The 9,524-nt window shown below is 44.3% G+C and overlaps 1 pseudogene; it reads left to right on the top strand.

The window, feature by feature from the left end:
• The first annotated feature begins 3,912 nt into the window (after positions 1-3,912).
• Positions 3,913-6,975, top strand: LOC143385901 (serine/threonine-protein kinase ULK1 pseudogene; annotated as a pseudogene).
• Positions 6,976-9,524: the final 2,549 nt, after the last annotated feature.

Raw genomic sequence — 9,524 nt, 5'->3', positions numbered from 1 at the left:
CATTAATCCAGGGTATTAAAAAAAATATCAGACACCTTAACACCAAAAAACCAAATAACCCAATCAATAAATGTGCGAAGAACCTAAAGGAGCACTTCACAGAAGAAAAAATACAAATGATCAAAAAATATATGAAAAAATGTTCAACATCTCTAGTAATTAGAGAAATGCATATTAAAACTCTGCTGAGATTCCCTGTCACTCCAGTCAGAATGGCAGTGATCAAGAATACAAAAAACAATAAATGTCAGCAAGGATATGTGGGGAAAGGTACACTGAAAAATTGCTAGTGGGACTGCAAACTGGAATGACCATTATGGAAAGCAATATGGGAGATTCCTCAGAAAACTTGGAATGGAATCACCATTTGACCCAGCTCTCTCTCTCCTTGGTGTATACCCAAAGGACTCTCAATGAGAGTCTTAGCCTGCACCACAGCTAATTTTTTAAGTTGGGATTTTTTTTAGCAGCATCTCCAGGATCTTCAAGAACATTTGGGTTTGAAAAGCAGAGGAAGCATGTCTTAAGAAAACTCTTACCCCTTTTACTCTAAATAAAATCTTTGCCCCTCTCTGACCCGATAACCAAACAAACCAAGTTGTTTCTTTAGCTCATAAGAACATGCAAATCACTATCCTCCTCTTGGCCATGTAGCCTCATCATAAGTTGTAAGCAGGAAAATGCTTACCTTTTTTCCAAGCTGTGTCTTTTTTTTTCCATACATAAAATTAGATATCAGAGACTAAGCAAGTGATTTGTTTCAGTCTTAGAAGATGGCCATTATTACCAATTGCCTCTGCAGATGTGTTTGAACATTTCAGGGATAACACTGATAATCACATTTCTTCTCTTACCCTGCATCTCACTATCATCTCCATATTGGAGAGTGACTGACTTCACGTTCACTCTACATCAGCCCTGTTAGTATTATTTATCATTTCCAGTTCATATTTTTTTTCTCCCCAATTAAATCTAGATATTTTTAAGTCAGAGACATGCTGGTAGTGCTGCAGGGTTTCAAAGAACCCACCACAGTACTTGATGAACTGTAGCTCTCAATTCAGGCCTCTGGTTTGATCAGATAATGATGAAATATTTCTTTGTTGACTCAGAAACTTTCAAAAACTTGGCATTAGCACTTGGAATTGTAGCTTTTACTGAATATGGTGGAGAACCAAATGTTTTATTGTCATTATCATCAAGCGTGCATTTCTCATGTGATCATGTGGCTTATATATTTTTATTGGAAAGAAGGGATCTTTCTGTCACAGTAACAAACACCTCATATTGCATTTTAATACAGAAAATTTAATGTAATGGAAATGGGGTGGAATCAGAAGTGCTGTTTTCAAGTCCCTGAGCAGTCATTAGCTATGAATCCAGATACCAACTATTTTGAATCCAGCTACCAACTATTATTCATCTTGTTTCCTTGTGTGAAAGAGAGTGATGATAATGTCAGTCTCATGGGGTTGTAATGATTTAAAGAGATAATGAGTAAAAAAAACACTTTGAAACAACAAAAAAAACTATGTTTTTCCTCAATCCATTACTCTAATTTATGATTTTCAATATTGAAATTTTCATCAGTTGTCTTTTAAGTGTGGTAGTATTTAATGCTAATTCAGCACTGCTTTTTTAAAAAAAAGTTTGAAATTAGGATATTACTATATAATTACTTGCTCTTTCCATCTTCCAGAAGTGGAAATAAAGAAGGGGAAGAAAGAAGAAAGAAAAGAGGGTGAGAAGGAAGAAAGGACCAAAGAAGTCCAGGTATGAGTTTTGGCATTGATTTATGCTACTGTCAAGTGTTAAAAAATTTATAGTCAATTTGCTGAATTGGTCAATGTTTTAAAATCTCTATTTTAAACACTCTGTCCTTCCTTGAAAGGACTTCTATTTTCTAAATAAGCTGAGGCAGGAGAATTGCAAATTTGAGGTCAGCCTCAGCAATTTACAAGACCCTAAGCAATTTAGATACACCCTGTCTCAAAATTACATGAAAAAACAAAAAGTGAAAAGGGCTGGGGGTGTAATTCAGTGGTAAATCACCCACTATGTTCAATTCCTAATAATAATAACAATAAAAATTAGTTAAAAACACATTATAGTATGTTAATAAGTATATTTATGTCTATGGTCTATCACAATGAAAACAATCTAGTATGATTTGACTTCTGAATAACATGGAATGTATAATTCATAAAAGTAAACTTTTCACCAAATCCTACATATCATTTTCACAATTAATAACAATATTCACTTAACACATTAGGCTTTTCTAATATTCTGTCATAAACTACAGATTCAAACTCTTCAAATATAAAAAAAGAAAATCCAGTATACTAAATCATTTAAAAAATTTCAAATATTTTTATTACACACAAATCTTTACAACTTGCACTGATCATAAAAACAATCAACACACTTATGTTAAAAAGTGCTAAATACCATAAATTTCTATTTATTCCTCTATTACTTTTTTCTTATTCTGATTTCTTATTCTTCCCAGGGCTATAATTTTTTGTTCTTCAGGTAAATGACGGTTTGATTTTACACAGAGGATGGGTGAAGATTTTGACCTGAGACCATCTAAAGTGTTTATTCCAAGAAGAATCAACCTGAGCTTATTACCCAATTAAGCTGGTTACATTTTTAGACTGTGTCCATTGTACCTAAACACTGTTAAAAGTATTAATCTGACAAGTCTTATAGCCTTTGATTTTTGTGTGTTGTTTGTGTGGGGTAAGGTACAAATTTTATCATCATTATCAATCTGATTGTTGTTGAATGCCTCACTTGATAAAAGGGCCTAAAAGCTTCTTTTCAAATGTCTGTTCTGAATGTTTTGATGCTAATATACATCATATATAAGTCTTGTTTTCATTTCTTTATTCTGTATGAATCTTTCTTATTTGAGTTAAACCCATATTTCAGTCAATAGTTAAACTGAAATTATAATTTTCCTGTCAACCATTAAGCTCTGCAATATTATGTCATAAGCATTGTTTCCCTGGCTATGAACTCTTATAAAAGATAATAAGAGTTATCTTATAAAAGATAATTTAACTGCATTAAATTCTGTTAAGAATGTACTTAGAACAAAAACAAAGAATGCACTCAGTTTATACAAATTTTGTGTGTATCCCAAAGTAGATGATGGTCACCTATTGTCCTTCTTTCCTAACAAATTTAGCATACCTTTTCACATAAATAAACATCAACTAAAAATATCTGAATAGTACCAACTCAAGTCACAGAGATATCTTTAATGTGTAGGAGAAGGTACATATATTACCAGTGATTTTGAATTCATGTTTGACATTGGTAATAGTCATGAATGCCAATTGTCTCAAGGTTATCACTAAGACGAAAACTTTTAAAAAGAAGAAAGAAAGTCCACATTTGAACAATTAGAAAGTTTTGCACATAACTGCAAAATAGCTTCACAGTGTAAAATAAATGTCATTTCCTCTATAAAGCTATACACTTTACGAAGTCAACAGAAATATTTGGAATTTGACAAAATAATTCTGACAACTACCTAGAAGAGAATGAGAAATAGATCACAGATTTTTAAGTTGAAAATAGCAATATTAGCCTATGCCAGAGCGTGGTAGAGGAGCGAGTTGGAGTCCCAGTGGGTTCGGATTGCCAACATCGCGAGGGCGCCCAGCGCGCGATGGTGGACGCCAAGGGAGCAAGCCGTGGTGGACGCCAAGGGAGTGAGGCCCGCGGGGCTGGGACCCGGCCCAGGCCTGCCCAATGGGGCGCGTGGCCCCGGCTATGCACCGGCGCCCAGCCCCGCGCCTCCAGCCCTGCGGGTGTTCTGGCCGCGGCCAGTGCCTCCACCTGAGCCCTGTGCGCCCAGGCCCGCCGCCCCAGGGCCTGTTCCTTCGGCCTGCGTTCGTCATGGAACCCTGCCGCGGCGGCACGGAGACCTTGGGCAGGTTTGAGTTCTCCCGCAAGGACCTGATCGGCCATGGTGCCTTCGCGGTGGTCTTCAAGGGCCGCCACCGCGAGAAGCACACCTGGAGGTCGCAGTCAAGTGCATTAAGACGAAAAATCTGGTCAAGTCCAAGACACTGCTGGGGAAGGAAATAAAAATACTCAAGGAACTGAAGCACGAGAACATTGTGGCCTTGTAGGACTTCCAGGAGATGGCCAATTCCGTCTACCTGGTCATGGAGTACTGTAATGGTGGGGACCTGGCTGACTACCTGCACCCCATGCGGACCCTGAGCGAAGACACCATCAGGCTCTTCCTGCAGCAGATTGCAGGTGCCATGCGGCTGCTGCACAGCAAAGGGCATCATCCACCGTGTCCTCAAGCCCCAGAACATCCTGATGTCCAACCCTGGGGGGCGCCGTGCGAACCCCAATCACATCCGCATCAAGATTGCTGACTTTGGGTTCGCCCGGTACCTCCAGAGCAACGCTCTGGGGCTCTCCCATGTACATGGCCCGTGAAGTCATCAAGTCCCAGCACTACGATGGGAAGGCAGACCTGTGAAGCTTCAGCACCATCCTGTACCAGTGCCTGAGGGGCAAGGCCCCGTTCCAGGCCAGCAGCCGTCAGGATCTGTGCCTGTTCTATGAGAAGAACAAGACTCTTGTTCAGGTCATCCCCCTGGAGACGTCCGCACCCTGGGGCAGCTGCTCCTGGCTCTGCTGCAGCGAAACCACAAAGACCGCAAGGACTTCGAGGAATTTTTTCGTCACCCTTTCTTGGATGCCAGTGCCTCCATTAAGAAGTCCCCACCGGTGCCTGTGCCCTGGTACCCGAGCTTAGGGTCTGGCAGCAGCTCCAGCAGTAGCTCCACTTCTCATCTTGCCTCCCCGCGGTCCCTAGGGGAGAAGCCCCACATGCAGAAGATGCTCACCTCCCCAGCGGACACGGCCGGCTTCCTGCAGGGCTCCCGGGACTCTGCTGGCAGCAGCAAGGACTCCTATGACACAGACGACTTCGTCATGGTCCCAGCCCAGTTTCCAGGGGACCTGGTGGCTGAGGTGGCCTGTGCCAAGCCCCCACCAGACAGTCTGCTGTGTAGCGGGAGCTCCCTGGTGGCCTCTGCCGGCCTGGAGAGCCACTGCTGGACCCCATCTCCCTCTCCCTCTCCCACCTGCAGCAGCTCCCCCAGCCCCTCTGGCCAGGCTCTAGTAGTCAGTGTGAAGCCTCGGTGCCCATCCCGGTCCCCACCCAGGTGCACAATTACCAGCGCATTGAGCAGAATCTGCACTCTCCAGCTCTGCCCCAGACGCCCTGGTCTTCTGCCATCCGCAGGTAGGGCAGCACCAGCCCCCTGGGTTTTGCCCGAGCTAGCCCATCTCCTCCATGCCACCCTGACGGAGCTGTCCTGGCCAGGAAGCTGTCCCTGGGTGGAGGCCGGCCCTACATGCCATCTCCTCAAGTTGGAACCATTCCTGAGGGGCCGGGCTAGAGCAGGGCACTCTCCCCACAGGGAGCCGAGATGCAGGCTGGAAGGTCCCCGCGTCCAGGCTCCTCCATGCCCGAACACTCCCCTTGGGCCCCGGGTCTTGGCTGCCATCTACACAGCGCCCCTAACCTGTCTGTCTTGCACGTTGTTCAGCCCAAGCTCCCCAATCCCCCTACGGATACCCCTGGGAGCAGCTTTCAGCCCACCACAGGCCAGCCAGTTCCTGTGCCACAGCCCTGCTGGTCCCTGCGTGGCTCCCCCAAGCTGCCCGACTTCATGCAGCGCAACCCCCTGCCTCCCATCCTGGGCTCTCCCACCAAGGCCCGACCCTCCTTCGACTTCCCTAAGGCCCCCAGCTCCCAGAACCTGCTGGCTCTCCTGGCCCGGCAGGGAGTGGGGATGACCCCCACTGCTGCCCGATCTCTCAGAGGTGGGGCCCTTTCAGGGGCAGCAGCTGGGCTCTGGCCTGCCGCCTGCCGAGGACAACAGGGGTCCCTTTGGCCCGTCCTTCAGCACCAGCTGCTGGAGGCTGCGTTTGGGACCCAGGCCTCCGACTCTGGCAGCACAGACAGCCTTCAGGAGAAGCCCATGAAGATTGCACCCTCCGCTGGCTTCGGAGGGATACTGCACCTAGGATCCCGGGCTGGGGGAGCCAGCAGCCTCTCCCCAGTGGTCTTCACTGTGGGTTCTACCCCTAGTGGGACCACACCGCCCCAGGGACCCCGCACCAGGATGTTCTCAGTGGGCTCTGCTGGCTCCTCTGCCTGTCATCTGCTGCCCAGGGCCTGCAGTGAGCCTGTCCCTGAGCTCCCTGCCCCAGGCAATTGCTGCAGATTTGCTGACCCCCTTTCTGTCAACCTGGACAGGGCTGTGACCTTTGAGGCCCCTGATCTCCCAGAGGAGATGGTCATGGAGCAGGAACAAGCGCTTCACACTTGCCTTCGTCCAGCTTGTCCTGGAGATCGCTGCCCTCAAGGGCAGTACCAGCGAGGGGGCCGGGGGCCCTGAGTGCCAGCTTCAGGAGAGCATGGTGGCCGACCAGATCAGCCTGCTGAGCCATGAGTGGGGCTTCGCAGAGAAGCTGGTGCTGTAGTTGAAGGAGGCTGAGCTCCTGTCCTCGGGCCTGCAGACTGCCATTGACCAGATCCCGGCAGGCAAGCTCTGCCTTTCATCTACCATGAAGCAGGTGGTCCTCAGGGTCAAGGAGCTGTACAAGGCCAGCGTGGTGTCCTGTCAGGGTCTGAACCTGCGACTGCAGCGCTTCTTTCTGGACAAGCAGCGGCTGCTGGATGGCATCCATGGTGTCAAAGCTGAGAGGCTCATCCTCAGTCATGCTGTGCAGATGGTGCAGTTGGCCACCCTGGATGAGATGTTCCAGCACCAGGACGGCTGTGTGCCGGGCTACCAAAAGGTGTTGCTGCTGTTGGAGGGACTGCAGCGCATGCTCAGGGACCAGGCAGACATTGAGAGTGTGGCCAAGTGCAAGCTGGGCATCGAGAGAAGGCTCTCTGCCTTGTTAACTGGCGTCTGCGCCTGACCCACTGCCTGGTGTGCTGTACTTGAGGGGCTGGACCCTCTCTGCGAACCCTGCGGGGTGGGGTCCATGTGCTGGCCAGACTGTCAGGACAGGCCTGCCAGCCGTGGCTGATTGATGGTGTTGAGTCTGTGCTGCAGGCCCCTGGGAGGGCCTCTAAGTGGAGCCATGGAGTACAAATCCCACCATGTGGTGTGTCTCCTGCCTCAGAGGCTGCTGGTTTTTGCAGGAGGTGGATTGCAGGGTGCCAGGGACAGCTCCCTCTCTCTGCAGGATTTCCACTGGTCCCCTGTGGCTGCCTCCCATGGTCATATTCCACAGATAATTTGAATTTGTAGTAACATGTTCCAAGTTCTGTAGAATCCTGAAATTTATGAGCTGTGACATATTTTTTGGAATGAAGATATTCTTCAGAAGTGAACTTGCACAGTTTTGTCATTATTCATGAATATATTTCAACTCAAGATCTCAACTCACGTTTCATCAATGATTGCCTTTAAACATCAGAGTGCAATTTTAAGCTTCAAAGGGTCTTATAAAGTTGTCATTGAGCTGAGAAGTGTATCAATGAATGTTTAAAATTCTGAAATCAATGCCAATAAACAAAATACTTTCACAAAGTCCCTCTTCCTCAAATGTTATAATCAAGCATCAAAACTCTCCAATGTTCTGCTTGTCCCTATGTAAAAGTAAACTTGGATTCATTTTGATATGTTAAAGTTAAATAATCTAGTATTTGTCTTCCAATGAGAAACATAATGATGAAAACTAGTTAAATACATGTAAATATAAGTAATATATTTGTAACATGATGTCAGGTTAGTTGGAATTTGTCTGGAGCTTTTTGTAGTATTCATGGACAAGCTTGCTATGTCACAAGATGACAAGAGCCCACGAGAATCAGGTAAGAGCCAGGGTTTTCTTTTTTTTTTTTTTTCTTCTCCCTCGACAATGCCACAGTTATTATTTGTTGTGAGATTTGGATTACTGAGGTGATTGGACAGTAAGCTATTTTACAAATTGGTTATAAATATTAACTAAGTAAAACATAATCCTAAAATATTTACTTTACACTAAATTCACTATATTTTCTTACCATCTCCCACAAAGCTGTTGTGTAAAAATATCCTAAGATTTCTCCAATCATTCTGGTTCATGTTCTCTTTAATATCATGGGATTAGAAAGTGTACTATTACAGATCCTATACAGTAAAAACATACTTCTGGTGTGTGTGTGTGTGTGTGTGTGTGTGTGTGTGTGTGTGTGTTTTGCTGGGGGGTGGAGTCCAGGACCTAACATACACTAGGCAAACACTCTACCAATGAGCTATACCTCTAGTTTAGCACCACTAAATTTATCACAGACTCCCCATTAAACAATAGAGCAAGTATTACCAGCACATTCTATGGTCTTAAAATCAAGCACACCACAGAACCCTCATTACACTTCCAATATCTCACCACATTTCAGTCCCTATTTTCCTAATTATATTCTATTAATCTGGTACAGACATCATAGCTTCCATACCTAGGAAATGAAGAAAGTAGGAAGTACCACAGTGAATATCACCTTTATGTACATCCACAAGACACAAATGAAAAAAAAAAACTATATGTAAATAACAGAAAAAATCAGTAGAGGGAAGGGAATAGGGGAAGGGAAAAGAAAGGGAGGGAAACAGAAAGCACTAGAGACTGAATTGGAATTATATTCCATGCTTTTATAATTATGTCAAAATGAATCCTACTGTTATGTATAACTAAAAAGAACCATCATAAAGATTTATAAAAATAAATGTAGGGGGGCTGGGGATGTGGCTCAAATGGTAGCACGCTTGACTGGCATGTGCAGGGGGGGCACTGGGTTCAATCTTCAGTACCGCATAAAAATAAAAATAAAATAAAGATGTTGTGTCCACTGAAAACTAAAACATAAATATTAAAAAAGAAATTCTCTCTTAAGAAAAATAAAAATAAATAATTGTAGGAAGGCTACAGTTTGGTGATGCACCCTTCTCCATATTTTTAATCTTGACAGGTCTTATTACTTATCTGTTTGAAAATAGCTGCTACCAGCAAAACTCATTTTGTGCTTATATCACCCACCTCTTTCTTGCATTCCCTTGGCATTTGGACATCCCTATTCCTTCTTTTTCACTATATAGTCCCTATATTGCATTTTTTTCAATGTGGGACTTCTACTGATATCTTCTAACGATGGAGATGGGAAGAGCTATAGAATTTCTCTGAGAACATATTTCTCTTTTTACCCAAAAGGAATTATTAGCTCAGAGAAGTCATTAAACTCTATTGACACAACCATACCTTGGTCATAATAGCATTGCATTTTGGTTCTTCTAACTTTAAATGAGTTTTCTTTCTACTTCCTTCATCCCTTGTTGCATAGGCAAAACAAACAAAATGTCATACTCTATTATACAAATATATTCTTAATTATAATGTCATACTCTTTTAAATTGAGATTTGAGTATCTTAATTCCTCCATCTCCCACAAGGACAGTATAGGATTCATTAAGATTGAGAAGACACCT

This window comes from Callospermophilus lateralis, unplaced genomic scaffold (assembly GCF_048772815.1).
Source record: "Callospermophilus lateralis isolate mCalLat2 unplaced genomic scaffold, mCalLat2.hap1 Scaffold_268, whole genome shotgun sequence".
Taxonomy (NCBI): Eukaryota; Metazoa; Chordata; class Mammalia; order Rodentia; family Sciuridae; genus Callospermophilus; species Callospermophilus lateralis.
The sequence above is the reverse complement of the archived record's forward strand: the minus strand, read 5'-3'. Positions and strand labels throughout refer to the sequence as shown.